Here is a 16,884-nt window from a genome sequence, read left to right on the forward strand (position 1 = left end):
GAAGGAAGGATCTACTATGCTTCTTTTCATGAGCTTTTTTTAGCGCGTCACAAATGATAGAAAAAAGGTAAGTCCGTGATAATATACATTTCAGTGAGATGACATTTTAGTTAAATCTGACAGTTGTCAAATTTTATTTGCAATTTGGCATAAATACAAATCAATTCTGTTTATTGCATTTATAAAATGGTATTTTCTTTGATTTGTATAGTCTTATAAATTGTACAGATTATATTCGTAGATATATTATATAATTCGAAAATAATTTTTATTTCGATTATAGCGCCATCTATTGACAACTAGAATAAATGTTATAAATGTCACCGACGAAATGTAATCACCGACGTGCGTTTTTTCTGTCACATGCAATTTAACGCGTTAGAAAGAAATCGAAAAACTGTGACGCAGTGAAAGATCCTCATGAGAAAAAGCAGAGTTTACATTTTTTATGGTTCTATAGACTTCATTATTAAAGTTCCAAGTTGGGAGGAACCATCTTACGAACAGATCCATCATCTGTTCGCAAGATGGTTCCCAAGATCCATCATCTGTTCGCAAGATGGTTCCTCCCAACGTGGAAGTCTCTAAGAATTTTTTAAAAATTTTTTAAAAATTTTTACATTCATATTAACTAAATGTTAATACCACATATAAAAAATAAAAAACTTTAATAATGAAGTCTATAGAACCATAAAAAATGTAAACTAGTAGATTCTTCCTCCTTCCTGGTTTGGTCAGTTTTGTCTTTGCTCCTGTATTTTTAAGCTGATGATGGCTCGTGAAGAGCCGAAACGCGTCCTTATATGGCCATTTTATCAATATATACATTTTGTGGTACTTCTTTGAGTTTTGTACTTCCGAATAATTTCTCGTTGCAAAGATTTCGAGTATCCATCTCATTCACCGGATTTAACACCACCTGATGCCTAGTATGATAGATAATTCCATATTTCGCTCGGAAAATCTACCAGAAACTGTTGGAACATATCTGTGCACATTTTGAACATATGTTACCTATGTATTATAAAAATTAATTTATAAATATATTTTTTTATATTCGGTACTGTGTAGACGTACTCGCATCAGTTACCTATTAGCAGAAATTGAGCAAGAAGGTATGATGATGCAGACTTTAGAAATCATTCCTTGTATCGGGATCATTTAGTATACTTGTAACCGTAACCTTATGATGCTGTGCAAATTGTAGACAGCGAAACCGGTGGTCGGAGTAATACCATAGCCATAAATGATTGCAAGTACGTCTCGCTTTTATTTCATTCACAATGAATTCGCATATACATGGTGTTAGTAAATAAGTATGAAAAACTTTAAGGGATAATTTTACATGAAAAAATAATGGCAGTTTGCTTTATAAACGTATGCTTTGTTTCTGAGATACAGGGTGTTGAAATTTTTATTTTAAACTGCCAAAAAAACCATTCTTGTCTATTTTTCATATGCGGTGCCGCTTTTATACAAGAAAATAAAACATCTTAACGCTTACAAATTATTCGAGGTAGATTCTATATTATGCATAGAAACTTATTTCAAATAATTTGTAAACGTTAAGATATTTTATTTTTTTGCATAAAAACGGCGCCGCATATGAAAAAAAAAACAGAAACAATTTTTTGTCGTAAATTGAACGAGAAATTCAAATATGATTTTTAATTCGACATATCACAGTGGCGTACTATTTTTTTCTTTAAAAAATTCGGGCCATTACCCGTACGCCCGCCAATGGTGAATATAAAATTACTCTGTCACCTTTAAAGGAGGTAATTTTGAACATTTGTTTTAGCCTTGCACATAGTTAAAATCTTTTTAGAAATATTTTCTGTTATTGTTCTAGTTTGGCATTATTATATTGGAGAGTTCTTGATAATGTATTACGAAATGAAAAATACGCGCGAAGGTGTTTTATTTTTTTGCATAAAAACGGTGCACCATATGAAAAAAAGACAAGAAAGGTTCTTTAACATAAATTAAACGTGGAATGCAAAAATTATTTTTAATTTGAAATATCTCAGTGGCGTACTATTTTCTTCTTTAAAAAAATTCAGACCATTACCCGTATTCGCGCCAATGATGAATATAAAATTGTTATTTGTTTGCCAAAAAAAAATGCGCAATAACAACCTCTTGAAACCCACCAAATTTAATTTTCATAGCTTAAATGGTCTTAGGGCAATAAAAAAATTCGCAGTTTGACAAAAAAATTTCAACACCCCGTATCTTGGAAACGAAGCAATTGCGGACATACGTTTATAGAGCAATTTGCCATTATTTTTTCATGTAGAGTGTTCTTATTTAACACTAGGCAAACAACATTTTAGGGAAAAAAGAGATATCGGAGAAGGTAAATACGGCAGTCGTTACTTCAGTAGTTAGACCAACCATCATGTATAGCAGCGCGAGACATGGACATGGACGGTGAGACAAAAATCCAGGGTCAATGCTATGTATATGAGGTTCCTGAGGAAAATAACAAACAGAAAGAGGACAGACAAAATACGAAACGAAACAATCAGACAAAAGTTAAAACTAGAACCAATCAATGAAAAAATTCTAGAAGGACAACTTAGATGGTTCGGGCACGTGTGTAGAATGTCGAACGAGAGACTAATAAAACGAGTGTTAGAAACGAGAGAGCAGGGGAAAAGCACAAGAGAAAGACCAAGAGTTATGTGGGTAGATGAAATCAAAAAAGAAGTCGAGAAGAAAGGATTGACATTGGAAAGTGCAAGAAACATAACACAAGATCGGAAAGCATGAAGACAGCAATGCAAAACTCAACTTCACCAGCCTTACACCTAAAGGTAGAAAGGCTTAGGACTAAGTAAGTAAGTAACCGTGACCTGATGATGCTGTGCAAATATTAAACAGCGAAACCGGTCGTCGGTGTAGTAGAATAAATGAGTGCGAGTACGTCTCCATTTTATTTCATTCACAATGAACTCGCACATGTATCCCATTCAACAGCTATAACGGACTTTGCCTCAAAACTTGAATCAACCTGCATAATAAACTAGTAATCTATCCGATTCGTACTTTTTCGAACTTTTGATTTATCATGACACTGCTTTTTCTTAGCCTTATAACTTACCCTTACTATCTTACTTTGCTAACAACCCGTCACCTTTTTACCCTTTCCGCATTTATCTTCCCTGATAAAACTATAACCACAAAGTCGTGTAATCGGTTATCAACCCATAAAATCACACCTTTTTTTATTCCTTTTTTCTTATTCGTAAAGCGTCATATAAGATAAATCCTTATATCGTGGCAAACTTACACCTTTCTTAAAAATAAAAGGATGAAATATATTTTATTGGGGTATAAGGCCGCAAGTGCTTTGTTCTTGTTCTGAATGTTGAAATATATTGATTAGGTACTAGAAAAAGTGTACAATTTTGATAAGACGTGAATATAACTAACCGCAAAAACTTATAGTCCAGTCGGTATCTCATTGTTCTTTGCATGGCGAGCTACCCCAAATTTTATCATTTTAACCTTTAGGGTGGGCAATAGTATAATAGTAATTATAATAGTAATTATAAAAGATTTAAATCTGATATGAGCTATATGGTGGCCAATATAATTTTTAAACTGAATATCATCAAGGTAAGTATTCACTATTCTAATAGTTCGTTATCGTAATTAACACGAATCTGGGCCCAGAGCACGCTAAATAGAATTCTATTTTGCTGACGTCACAAAATCGAATTTCATAATGGGAGAATCGACATTTGCTAGGCAACGTGACGTCACTAAAATAGAATAGAAAAACGCGTCACAAAATCGAATTTCATAATGGGAGAATCGGCAGTTGCTAGGCAACGTGACGTCACTAAAATAGAATTCTATTTTAGTGACGTCACGTTGCCTAGCAACTGTCGATTCTCCCATTGTGAAATTCGATTTTGTGACGTCAGCAAAATAGAATTCTATTTGGCTTGCTCTCACCGCAGGGCCCAGAGCAAGCAAAATAGAATTCTATTTTGCTGACGTCACAAAATAGAATATCATATTGGGAGAATCGACGGTACGTGACGTCACTAAAATAGAATTCTATTTTGCATGCTCCCGCTGCTGTCATATCAAATATGACTGGCAAATAGCAAAACATGATCTTCTAAAAGGTAGTTAGTAAAGTAAAAATAAAGTTAGTTAGTAAAAATATGTACATGCCAGCTGCCATTCACCCAATCACATCCACATGTCCTTTCCAAGAAATACCACGCCAGCTCTATGCCGCCACAACCAAAATTAACGCTCTGCATGAGGTTACAACTGGCATATTTTTCACCATATGAAAGCATGATTGACAAAACTTCGTGTACAGAAGAGTTAGCGAACAGGATCCGACTTTTATCCTCATACAGAGCGTTAATTTTGGTTCTGACGGCATAGTGCTATGGAATGGTATTTCTTGGAAAGGACGTACGGAATTTGAGGAGGTGATTGGGTGAATAATAGCTAACATGTACATTTAAACATTTTCGATCATGTTTTGCCATTTGCCAGCCATACTGGATATGACCGATTCGTGCTAATCCACGTTAGCGCACATCTTCATGTCGCTAGTATAGTGAACAAGAATAAAAAACCGCTAAACGCCGTAAAAATGAGTGGCGCATACAATATTCCAACTACAAAAGATCTGATATGAATATTACGTGGCGCGAAAACGTATTTTCATTTTGATGCAAAAGAAAATTTTAGTTTTATTTTAAGAGATTTTTCCATAATATTTGCTAAATTTGAAGTAAAACGCACCACAAAAGAGTAACTTTGATACAGTTTGAATTTTGAAACTCTTTTGGGGCGCGTTTACTTCAAATTTAGCAAATATTATGGAAAAATCGTTTAAAATAAAACTAAAATTTTATATTGCATCAAAATTAAAATACATTTTCGCGCCACGTAATATTCATATCAGATCTTTTGTAGTTAGAATATTTTATGCGCCACTCATTTTTACGGCGTTTAGCGGTTTTTAATTCTTGTATCAGGAGTTTTTCAAAGTTTTTTGTAAATTAAATGTATGAAGGTGAATGCAATTTTTCTCCATTACACGTTAAGCTATATAAGTGGTCGCCTTTGTCGCATTATCTCCCAAATGATCTATTGTCCATCGAATGTACACTAGATTTATTTTCTATTCGAAATAGATTGAAAAAAAAATATTGGGATGGCCGGTTAATAAACTCGGATTGCCCGTTGCCAGATCAAATTTAGCGTCGTAACCACTACAACTACATAAACCATTGCGGGAATAATCGTTAATTTTATTATACTTTTGTAGCTTAATAACTTCTAAACGGTTTAACCGATTTTGATCACTAAACATGAGTTTAAAACGTATTGACAAGTAATATCTGATGTATCTAAGGTCAAGTATGATAACTGAAGCTATTATAGGAATTATTGAGCTTGAAAAACCGTTTTTCCCATAGAACATATATTTGATCATACTTATGAAGCCTATAACTTAAAAATTCGAATTTTCCGGATATGAGGTATACGTATACACCGTCAGATTCGTCTAGAGTCCTTTTACAAACGCTCAGTTATTGGCGCAATTCGTAGGTTGAAATTTTGAGTAATTGTCGAAAAACCAAAATTTTCAAAGTTTAGTTTTTCAGTTTTTCGGCGATACTGAGCCGTGTGTATGTCTGATCCTGACGGGTTAGACACCATTTAAAAGCTTAGCTCAACACTATTGATTTGGTGTATTTACGGTTCTTCTGTGTCTTCTTTAACCGAAGATATATACCCTCAAAAAATATGCCGTTTTGTACCTACCAAGTCCTATAGCTGGCTTATGGGTGGTCAAAAGTCACAAACTACACCGGTTCTGAATCGGTCCTGATCCCCTCTTCAACGACAGAAAAAAAATCAGATCGGTTTAACTTTTCCAGTCACATACATACATACATACCTAATATCCACAAACATTTTCGCTTTTTTAAATAGAAATTGAGTCATATTTCTGAGCTCGGTACCTTTTGAATGGTATAACCGATTTTCAAAATGAGACATGCGTTGGAAAGGTAATGATCAGTAATATTAGAAGCCACAAAGGTGGGACTTAAATTTTTGAAGTTTTTGGGAGTTTTGTGGACGAGAACGAAAAACAGGCCCTAAATAGGAAGGGCCGTAAAATCGACACTCACACCCTTGGACCAAAATGGATGGTTGACATATGAATGGGTGAGTTTTTCTTGAACTTTAGGATGGGAGTTGGCACAATTTTCAATTCCATCAGATTTAGAAAATCGAAAATTTCGTGTATATAATATAGTGTCGCGTGTAGGGGGGTGTGGGTGTGCGCCACTGGCGAGAATTGCCGTTCTCTGGTAATACTTACCTTGATGAGATCCAACTTAAAAATTGTATTGACCATTATATCTCGGATTAAAATTAAATCGAACATTTATACGACACTTTAAAACGTTGCATTCGGAAAAGTAATTCTTAACATGTGACAGGGGAGGGCTAAGGTTTGCAGCACAAAAAATTTCACTTCCCGTTGTAATTTCAACATATACAATATTTTTGTTCGTGAGTGTATATTAAGAATAATAAGAGCCACTTACACAGAGGTGTATACAAGCATACATTTGGCGACTTCCCACAAACTTACATCGGTCAAACTGGTAGAATCTTTAATAAAGGTATAATAGAACACAAAAGAGATTTCCATAATAGAAAAATAGATTCTACTTACAGCTCCCGTAATGGACCATGGCCGATGAGAAACCGAGAAACGCTGTCATCGGCCGTACACCAACCTAAACTTTACGCAGACCATACGCTTGATCATTATTTTGAGTGTTTTATTCTCAGATAAAGATAAATACAATTTGTACAAAAAGGTTCTTGAACATATTATACCTAATCAATAATGCACATATATATTCTATGTTTAATTTTAAACATACATACATTCTCAGTTATTTCTACAACAATGTCATTACTAGTTCATAGAAAACTAGATATGTTACAATAAGCTAATATTGATACCTATGTATTTCGTTAATTTATTCGAATTAAGAAAATTTTGTTTTATGTCACCCTAAAAAGATATATATTGGGACAAGCAAATGTTCTTGTCTCAAGCAAGCTCTGATACCTATCATAAAGACAAACGATCTCACTCCGAAGTATCATCCCCAACTTGCTTCACTCCTACGGAAACCATACCAATAGAATTCACGAAACCAAAAACAGTGCAAATTAAAAAAAAACAAAAAATTATCAAATCAGATAAATCAACTGCAAAAACCACTAATTAAATATTGAGTCATTATTACAACCGGTCAAACAATTTATCCAGGATGCAACACCACCATATGTACGAAATTACACCCAGGGCCTTAACTACCATTGGGTGAACCGGGGCAGTGCCCCGGAGCCCCCTTTACCGTACATAGATTTTAACGAGGAAAATTAAAATATGTATTTTAAGTCGATTCCAACGAAAAACGAAATATTTTTAAATGACACAATTTTAAAGAGACCTACAGGGCACCCTAGACCTCAACATAAAGTTTTAATTTTTCACTGGAGAAATTAGACTTTTCAACTAAAATTGAATCGAAATAGCCAAAATCGAATACCTCGGTCACATCATGAGGAACAGTGAAAGATATGGACTGCTGCAACTGGTCTTACAGAGAAAAGTAGAGGGAAAGCGAGGACCAGGAAGGCGAAGGATTTCGTGGCTGAAAAATCTACGTACGTGGTTCAACACAACCACTACAAATCTTTTCAGAGCAGCAGTGTGCAAAGTACAGATTGCCATGATGGTCGCCAACATCCGAAACGGATAGGCACTACAAGAAGAAGAACTAAAATTGGAACAGAACAGGGGCCCCGTTAAAACCCATTTAACGACAATGTTAACATTACGTCACATAGCTCTGCAACAAAAGCACTTTAGACCTAATTTTTGCTTTATTTTGAAACTACATGCATTGTTTAGTCCCGCGTAGATTTTTGTAAAGTTAGTGAAAGAAACATTTATTTTAAATTTTTTTAAAATACTCTTACAAAAAAAACCCAAAAAATTTGGATTTTATTTTTTATTTTACTTGTTTTTATACATTTTTCAATAAAACTTTACGCGGGACTAGACATTATCTATCTACAACCACTGTAAAAAATTTGGACTTTATATCATCTAAGAATCCAGAGATATCTGACATCAAAAGTTAAAAACCTAGTATTCGGGAAATCGCACAAACATAAAACACTCTAATAGGTTATAAAGCTACTGGTACACGGTAAGTTGAGTGCAGACGTTCAGAAAATAAATAGTTTCTTAACCATGGATATTTTTTACTATAATGTGTTATATATCGTTGAAAAGAGAAGATTTCAGAGAATAATTTTCAATCATAACGCAGAAAACTTAAAAAAATAAATTTTCAGACTTTGGGTGCCCTTAGCATAAAAATTTAAATAACGAATGGGTTGCATGTGTGAATCCACACTATTGTAGTAAAAAAAGAAAGACGTTCTCACAAACAATTTATTTTACCATTGACTGGCAACCGGTTTCGCTGTCTAAAATTTGCACAGAATCCTCAAGTCCCGGTTAAAGTAAAATTAAATGCTACAAACAATAAAAAGAAGTAAATAAAAAAAATTAGATTTTTTTATTGTTTGTAGCATTTAATTTTACTTTAACCGGGGCCTGAGGATGCTGTGCAAATTGTAGATAGCGAAACCAGTCGTCAGTTGTAAAATAAATTGTTTGTGAGAACGTCTTTCTTTCTTTACTACAATAAAAATTTAAATTATTACTTAGGAAATTAGTTATTTCGGCGTAATAAAACCTAAAATGCCATTGGAAGAGGGAGCCCCGGCTAAGCTGGGGACCCCGATACCATTCGTAAAGATATAAAGATGTCCAGGATACAACAAGTCCAGGAAGGAATGCCTCAGGGGAGTATTTAATCGCCCTATCCATATAACATTTTTGTTTCAGATTTGCCAACAGATGTAAGAACACTTTCTAAAAAATTTGTAACATCAGTTTCTATATGGGTATCTCTTTAAAAACTTCAGTCATGGAATGCATTAAAATGTAAATATCAAACATTTTTCCCGACCCTCCTTCTGCTGGGGGTAAACCAACCGGTAAGGGGCCCCCAACGGAAGACCCACAGACCCCCTGTAGGGATCCCCCAGATCACGTTTCCCCCGGGGCCCCCAACATCGTACTTACGGCCCTGATTACACCCAATTAGTAGGATTCTTAGAAGATGTTCACGGCTCTTCCACCCCAGTAGAACTCGTCCGAGAATACACACAGGACATACACGACTTGATACAGATTATTTATGCTAACTGAAATATATCCAAAGTTGCAAGAAAATGCAATGAAATCTAGAGTTACAACAACCAAGAAAACAATACTTAGTAAAATAACCCAAGATTTTAGTACCCAGGATGACACCTCTGAAGATACTGACGCATCACAGGAAAGTGCATCTTAAAAACGACGACATTAAGTCATACAATACCGCTTGAGAAGAGGGCATACCAGGTTAACCCACCGGTACCTAATGAAGAAAGAGCAACAGATATTCCTCTGATAATCAAACACATTATTGTTAATTGTCCACTCTATCACCTGGAACGACTTCAACGTGATTTACCAAGTGATCTGAAAAGTGCTCTGAGCTATAGTAATAGTGATAAAGTAAGTAAGTTTCTGAACCTAATCAAATTCTAAAGACCGATAAAAATAGACTTAAGGTTGACCGCCACTAACCTTTCATGGTTGACGCAGTTTACTTAATAAAAAAAATGTTCTTGTATTAACCTAATCAATAATGCACATACAGTCCCGGCGCTAGGGTAAAAGGTGCCCGCCTGCAAAATTAGCATAGGCGCCCTTCGATTTTTTAAATTAGTATTATGTATAACACCAAGAACAGGAGAAAAGCTCATTTTGGCGCCCCCAAATAGGGGCACCCGCCTGCAGTGCATCCCTTGCAGGCCCGATATCGCCGGCCCTGTGCACATATGCATCAAATGTCTTATTTTATTTTAAACAATTATAAGTTTTAAATATTAAGTATTTCTACAACACTGGCATTATTCGTTTATAGAAAAGCTACGTATGATACATTAAGCAAATTATTCAAATGAAACAAAGTTTGTTTTGTCACCCCCGAGAAAAATATGGTCATGCATATGTGACTTTTTTTATCTAAAAAAACAGTAAATCACACCTGGCAAAATGAGGTGTTATCCAGTACCATAATTAGTTCAATTAATCGATAGTAATAATCCAACCATGAAAACAACAGACTTACATTTTGCGTGCCTTCACTAAAAGATCTGCTTGGCATCGCCAATCTTCTAATCCCCTGCAACAGCACCAGTCTGCTCCCCGGCTTCTTACCACTTTTCGGAGGCGTCTTTTCCTCCATCTTTCAATACTTAATATCATACACGTCTATAGCGTATATAGCATTTTTACAATTGTGTTTTATTATAATAGAAACACCCTTCAGATAATTCTTTTATTATATGTAGCATAGCAACCCCGTTTGATCGAATCTGCGTGATAATCGACACGTTTGGAAAGAATTATCGTGAAAAATTCGACACATGTCGCTCTAAAAATAGTATTTACTGTAGACAGGTAGTTTTATTGCACCTGGAAATTAATCCAGAGGGTGATGTCGGTAAATAAGGTCAAGGGAATAAAACTTTTTCGTTCTTTAATAATCCCACATATTATGATGAGAATTTACTCTTATATGAAAGTGAGGTTACGTCAGAAAACTCTACTACAGTTGACCAACATCATGGCTTCTTAAATCATCCATATACAAAGTAATTATTTTATTGAACTTTGCATGATCTTGAAATTGTTTTGCTCTAAGTGAACTGAACATTTTGTTACTCTATACATTTATCAATTATTATCTTCTTCAGAATCCTTAACAATATATTTTATAAACCCCTTAGATACAAAAAGGAAATTAAGATAACAAGGCATATTAGTTAGACCATTTCTTATCTTTTTTAAGTTCATTAATTTGAATTATGTAGAGACTAAAGCGTGGAAAATGTATAAGAGACATCCATTATCCATATCGAAATAGATAGCGACTGAGAAATCAATAAATAGTTATATTGAAAAATTGTTTTTGAATGCTACGGTGCATTGACCATTGACTGACTATCGGCAAAACATGCTTGCACAGGCCAATACACATGCATCTTGTATGCCAAAATCTCAATAAACTCATAGAAATGTAATATCATCAGGACAATTAAGTGATACATTTCTCTCCTACGTCTCTCTCTCATAAAACTTATTATAAACTGCCTGCTCTTACCTGACGGTGTGATGATGTCTTTATAATAACTGATAATAATGTGTCCATATTTGTATAAACACGAAAGGCAAGATTATATACCGAAATTAACCACGATACATGTTTCGTCAAACATTTTCCGTATGAATCAAAGGGTGGACCTATTTTTGTGAAATAGGCATATATAATACTCGAAATATTGATTTAATATTTTTTTGGCAGTCCTATATTTTATAATATAATATTATGTCACGCTTGTTATGTAAATTGCAGATAAGTGTTCTGATATTTTTATACAGTTATAGTAAGGCAGATTCGTGCAAATATTATAAGATTTGTGCATTTAATGATAAAAGCATAAAATTTTAACCACATGTACTACACATATAAAGATACAAATTTAGATATGAGGACATAAAATCCCAGATTTTGCCTTTTACAGAAATGGCGGGCATTCAAAATGGCGGGTCTACATTTGTCTAATAGCATGATAACGTTCGAACGAAAATTCCGATTTCAACCAAAGGCTATAGCGGGATAAGATGGTCAAAAATGCCCCCGCACCGATCAGCCCAGCTACTTATGTTTTCGATAAAGGATATAAAATTATGCTATCATGCAAATTTTTAGCTTCCCAGAGGTCCTAAAACCTCTAAAATCGAGAAAAGAAGAATTTTTAGGTTTTATTTTTTTGTGAGCGCAATTTTAATTTAAAAAATCTGAAAAAATTCAAGAGGATGTATATTTTGAATACAAAACAGCCTGATTTTTTTTAGATTTTTGTAATAAAAAATGAGCCCAGGAAAATTTTTGAAATTTTCAAAAAAATTTTTGGTTATTTAAATATGATTTGGCCAGGAAAAGCCCAGGAAAATTTTTGAAATTTTCAAAAAAATTTTAGGTTATGTAAATATGATTTGGCCAACTTTTAAATAGTATTTTTTGTGTATTTTTTGTCGTTCTTTTGAATGACAGAGGCAGAATTTTTAATATCTGAGCGGAAAGAACGAAAAGATTGAAAAAACCGTTTTTGAAGCCCCGAATTGAAAACCCGAGATGCATCTCGAGACAGCCAATTTTCGGATTTAGGATCCTGATTACAACAACTGAAAAAACACAAAAGGTGTGAATTTTGTCATAAAATTTGGTATGTGGGCTTATAATAATATTTGGAACAGCTTTTCCAAATAACTTTTTTCGATATCTCTAACGCGAAGCAAATCGAATCGCATATTGAAAATTCACCCTGTTTGTGGATTCGCAGTAGACCGCGTTTAAAATTTAAATTTCAGTTGACTATTTTAAAAATTGTGAACCATCAACCTGTATGACTGTGCCAAATTTCAAATCTGTATATATTTTGATAGCCGAAATAGTCTTCATCTTAAATGCGACACACTGTATATTATCAATTTGATAATTTATTGCAACTAATATAGTCGTATTTTTTATACCTAGATTCAAAATATACATTCGAAATGCTGACTAATTCACTAATTTTATCATAAAAAGTTTAAATTAATTGCATTGAAGTATTGAACCAATTAATGCATATTAATATAATATTATTATAGTAATTATAATATACAGAGTGAGTTTTATGTATAGACACCCTCAATTATCTCGGAAACGTCTTGCACGATTTTTATAGGTTTTAATGGGTAGGTGTTTTCTAATGCAGCCGATATTATAGTGATAATTACATTGTTGTCAGATCTTCCGTTTTTCTGGAATTCTAATGAACTTTCTTATTTCAAATGGAATACCCTGTATGTCTTTTGCGTTTTGAAGTCCTTAAGAAATACTGATTATTTTTTATGTTATATTCCCTATACCTAAATGCCATAGTTTCGGAGTTATTGCTACATGTATTTAAAAAAAAATTAAACAAATTATAAAAATCAATGTTTTCGGCCCGTGTAGATATTATTTTACATTCTTTGGATCATTGGGAAGAAAAAAGGTCTTTTGTAATTTTTCTCTAAAGTTAATGGTTTTCGAGCTCTAAACAATTTAAAACTGAAAAAAATCGAATACATACTGACGAGTTTCAAGATTCCAAAACACAAAAAAAAATATTATTTTTGAAACTGCTGAGTACCCAAATTCAAGCTAAGTCCTTCTTCTAGGCGCTCGCTATAAACTTTTTTGGCCCGTTTTATTCCAAAACATTGCTTTTAAATAATAATTGTTAGTGAAGCGCATATGAGAGGACGGGCGATCGGGCTGCATTAACAACTAAAAAACAATATTTTAGAATGAAACAAGCTTAAATTACTTATTGGTAACTGATAAAATAAGGCTTGAACTTGAATTTGTATACTGGGTAGTAACAAAAATAATATTTTTGATTTGTGTTTTTGAACCTTGAAAATCGTCATTATTCGATTTTTTTTTCAGTTTTAAATTGTTTATAACTCGAAAACGATTAACTTTACAGAAAAATTACAAAAGAACTTTTTTGTTCCCAATGGTCCAAAGAACGTAAAATAATGTCTATCCGGGCCGAACTAATTGATTTTTATAATTTGATTAAATTTTTTTTTAAATAAATGTAGCAATAACAACAAAATTATGGCCTTTAGGTATGGGGAATATAACTTGAAAAATAATTAGTATTTTTAAGGACTTCAAAACGTAAAAAATATAGAGGGTATTCCAATTGAAGTAAAAAATTTTAATTAGATTTTTAGAAAAACGGAAGATCTGACAACAATGTAATTATCACTATAATATCGGCCGCATTAGAAAACCCCCACCCACCAAAATTTATAAAAATCGTGCAAACCGTTTTCGAGATAATTGAGGGTTTCCGTACATTAACCTCACTCTGTATAAATATATTATTATTACACATTAATTGGCTCAATACTTCAATGCAATCAATTTGAACTTTTTATGATAAAATTAGTGAATAAGTCAGTATTTTAAATGTATATTTTGAATCTAGGTATAAAAAATACGACTATATCAGTTGCAATAAATTTATCAAATGGATAATATATCCACAAACGGTGAATTTTCGATATGCGATTCGATTTGCTTCGCGTTAGAGATATCGAAAAAAGTTATTTGGAAAAGCTGTTCCAAATATTATTATAAGCCCACATACCAAATTTTATGACAAAGTTCACACTTTTAGCGTTTTTTCTGTTGTTGTAGTCAGGATCCCAAATCCTAAAATTGGCTGTCCCGAGATGCATCTCGAGACAGCCAAAAACGGTTTTTTCATTTTTGTCGTTTTTTCCGCTCAGATATTAAAAATTCTGCCTCTGCCATTCAAAATAATGACAAAAAACACACAAAAAAATACTATTTTAAAGTTGGCCAAATCATATTTACATAACCTAAAAAATTTTTGAAAATTTCAAAATTTTTTCCTGGGCTCATTTTTTATTACAAAAATCTGAAAAAAATCAGGCTGTTTTGTATTCAAAATATACATCATCTTGAATTTTTTCAGACCTTTTAAATTAAAATTGCGCTCACAAAAAAATAAAACCTAAAAATTTTTCTTTTCTCGATTTAAGAGGTTTTAGGACCTCTGGGAACATAGAAATTTGCATGAGGGCATCATTTTATATCCTTTATCGAAAACATAAGTAGCGGCGCTGATCGGTGCGGGGGCATTTTTGACCATCTTATCCCGCTATAGCCTTTGGTTAAGAACATTATGTGGGAAATATTTTTAACGTCTTAATTACGTTAATTCTGTTGGTAAAATGGCAAGAACTCAAACATCTGTGTGTACCGTGCGTTTTTCAGCTTTGGTATTTCCTTGCTGCATAGCATCACTTAAATGCAGTATGATTCTAGTGTCGGCTTCTTGTCCCAGTTTTTGGGAAGTGGACATTTAGATTCAACACGCTTCCGGACAGCTTTTCCTCATTTGCCTCGTGTTCCCTTCTTCAAGCTGTCAGGGATGTTTGCATGTATGTTTCTTACATTTTGAAGCAGAGATTTGATATAAGGCACGAATACACTACGCCTTTCCATGCTGGGCGTAACCTTACGGGATAAAATAAGAAATGAAGATCAGACAAAGAACGGTTATCACAGATGGTGTAGAATAGGGGTGGCCAAACTGTGGCTCGCGAGCCACATGTGGCTCTTTGAAGGATTATTTGTGGCTCTCAATAAATGTACCTGAATTAATTTTAATTTTAGTGTTTTAAAATGTCTTAAATTACTGACAACAAATATAAAAGATTGTGTAACATCATCACTTAAACAAGGAGGCCCCTTATCACCGTTGATATCACCACAAAAGACGAAATACATGCTAGTAACCAAAAATCCAAGATTATGAGTTTGGCAGAACATGACTAATAATGACCAGGACTTCGAAGTAGTAAAAGAGTTTAAATATCTAGGGGCGCTAATCACAGATGGCAACCACATATAAAAAGAGGTCTCAGCAAGAATAGCTGCGTGGAAAAGAGCATAATACTCCATATCATCATTATTAAGATCTTAAAAAGTGAGAGAAAAATTTAATACCCTTTTTACAGTTTTTAAATTATTGTTTAATTGCGGCTCGCGAAGAATTTCAAATTTTGAAAAATGGCTCGATTATCAAGAAGCTTGTCCACCCCTGGTATAGAACGTGTCACCAAGCTCAAATGGAACTGGACAGGACACGTCGCCAGGCTGAAGGACTCAAGATGGACACGAAAACTAATGGAATGGAGACCAAGAGAAGATAAACCCAGTAGCGGAAGAACGACTACACGATGGACAGATGATATCAGGCAGATCAGTAAAAACTGGCAACAATCAGCACAAGACCGTGAAGTGTGGAAACAATTTGGGGCAGACCTATGTCCAGCAGTGGATGCAAATTGGTTGGATGATGACGAATACGCTGTTAGCATAATCCTTAAAGGTTTTTATTAACCTCTTGTTTTGTGCTGCTGGTAGCAGCATGTTGACAATTACATCACCGTCAATGACTGTTATTTCAACAGCTGGTTTGCTATTTTTGGTAAATGAAATTTTTTCAAAACAAGCCAACAATTCATATTTTGTTACAGTTCTTAGATTGCCCAACTTGACAGTGCTGGAGGATAAGCTTCGTTCTCGTGTTTAAAGAATTCGTCCAAGTCTCATTGATGTCAACTGTAACTACTTATTTGATTTCTCACGAGATGAGTGACGGCTGAAGAGGTTCAGGTTGTTATGTTGGATCTAATCTGCGTGATAATCGACACGTTTGGAAAGAATCATTGTGAAAAATTCGACACATGTCGCACTAAAAATAGTATTTACTGTAGACAAGTAGTTTTATTGCACCTGGAAATTAATCCAGGGGGTGATGTCGGTAAATAAGGTCAAGGGAACAAAACTTTTTCATTTTTTAATATTCCCACATATGATGAGTGTTTACTCTTATAGCAAAGTGGGGTTACGTCAGAAAATTCTAATAAAATTGACCAACATCATGGCTTCAAGTCATTTATAGACAAAGGAATTCTTTATTTAACTCTGCATGATCTTCTTATAATTATTGTTTACCAAAAATGAACTGAAAACTATG

Source organism: Diabrotica virgifera, chromosome 5 (assembly GCF_917563875.1).
Source record: "Diabrotica virgifera virgifera chromosome 5, PGI_DIABVI_V3a".
Lineage (NCBI taxonomy): Eukaryota > Metazoa > Arthropoda > Insecta > Coleoptera > Chrysomelidae > Diabrotica > Diabrotica virgifera.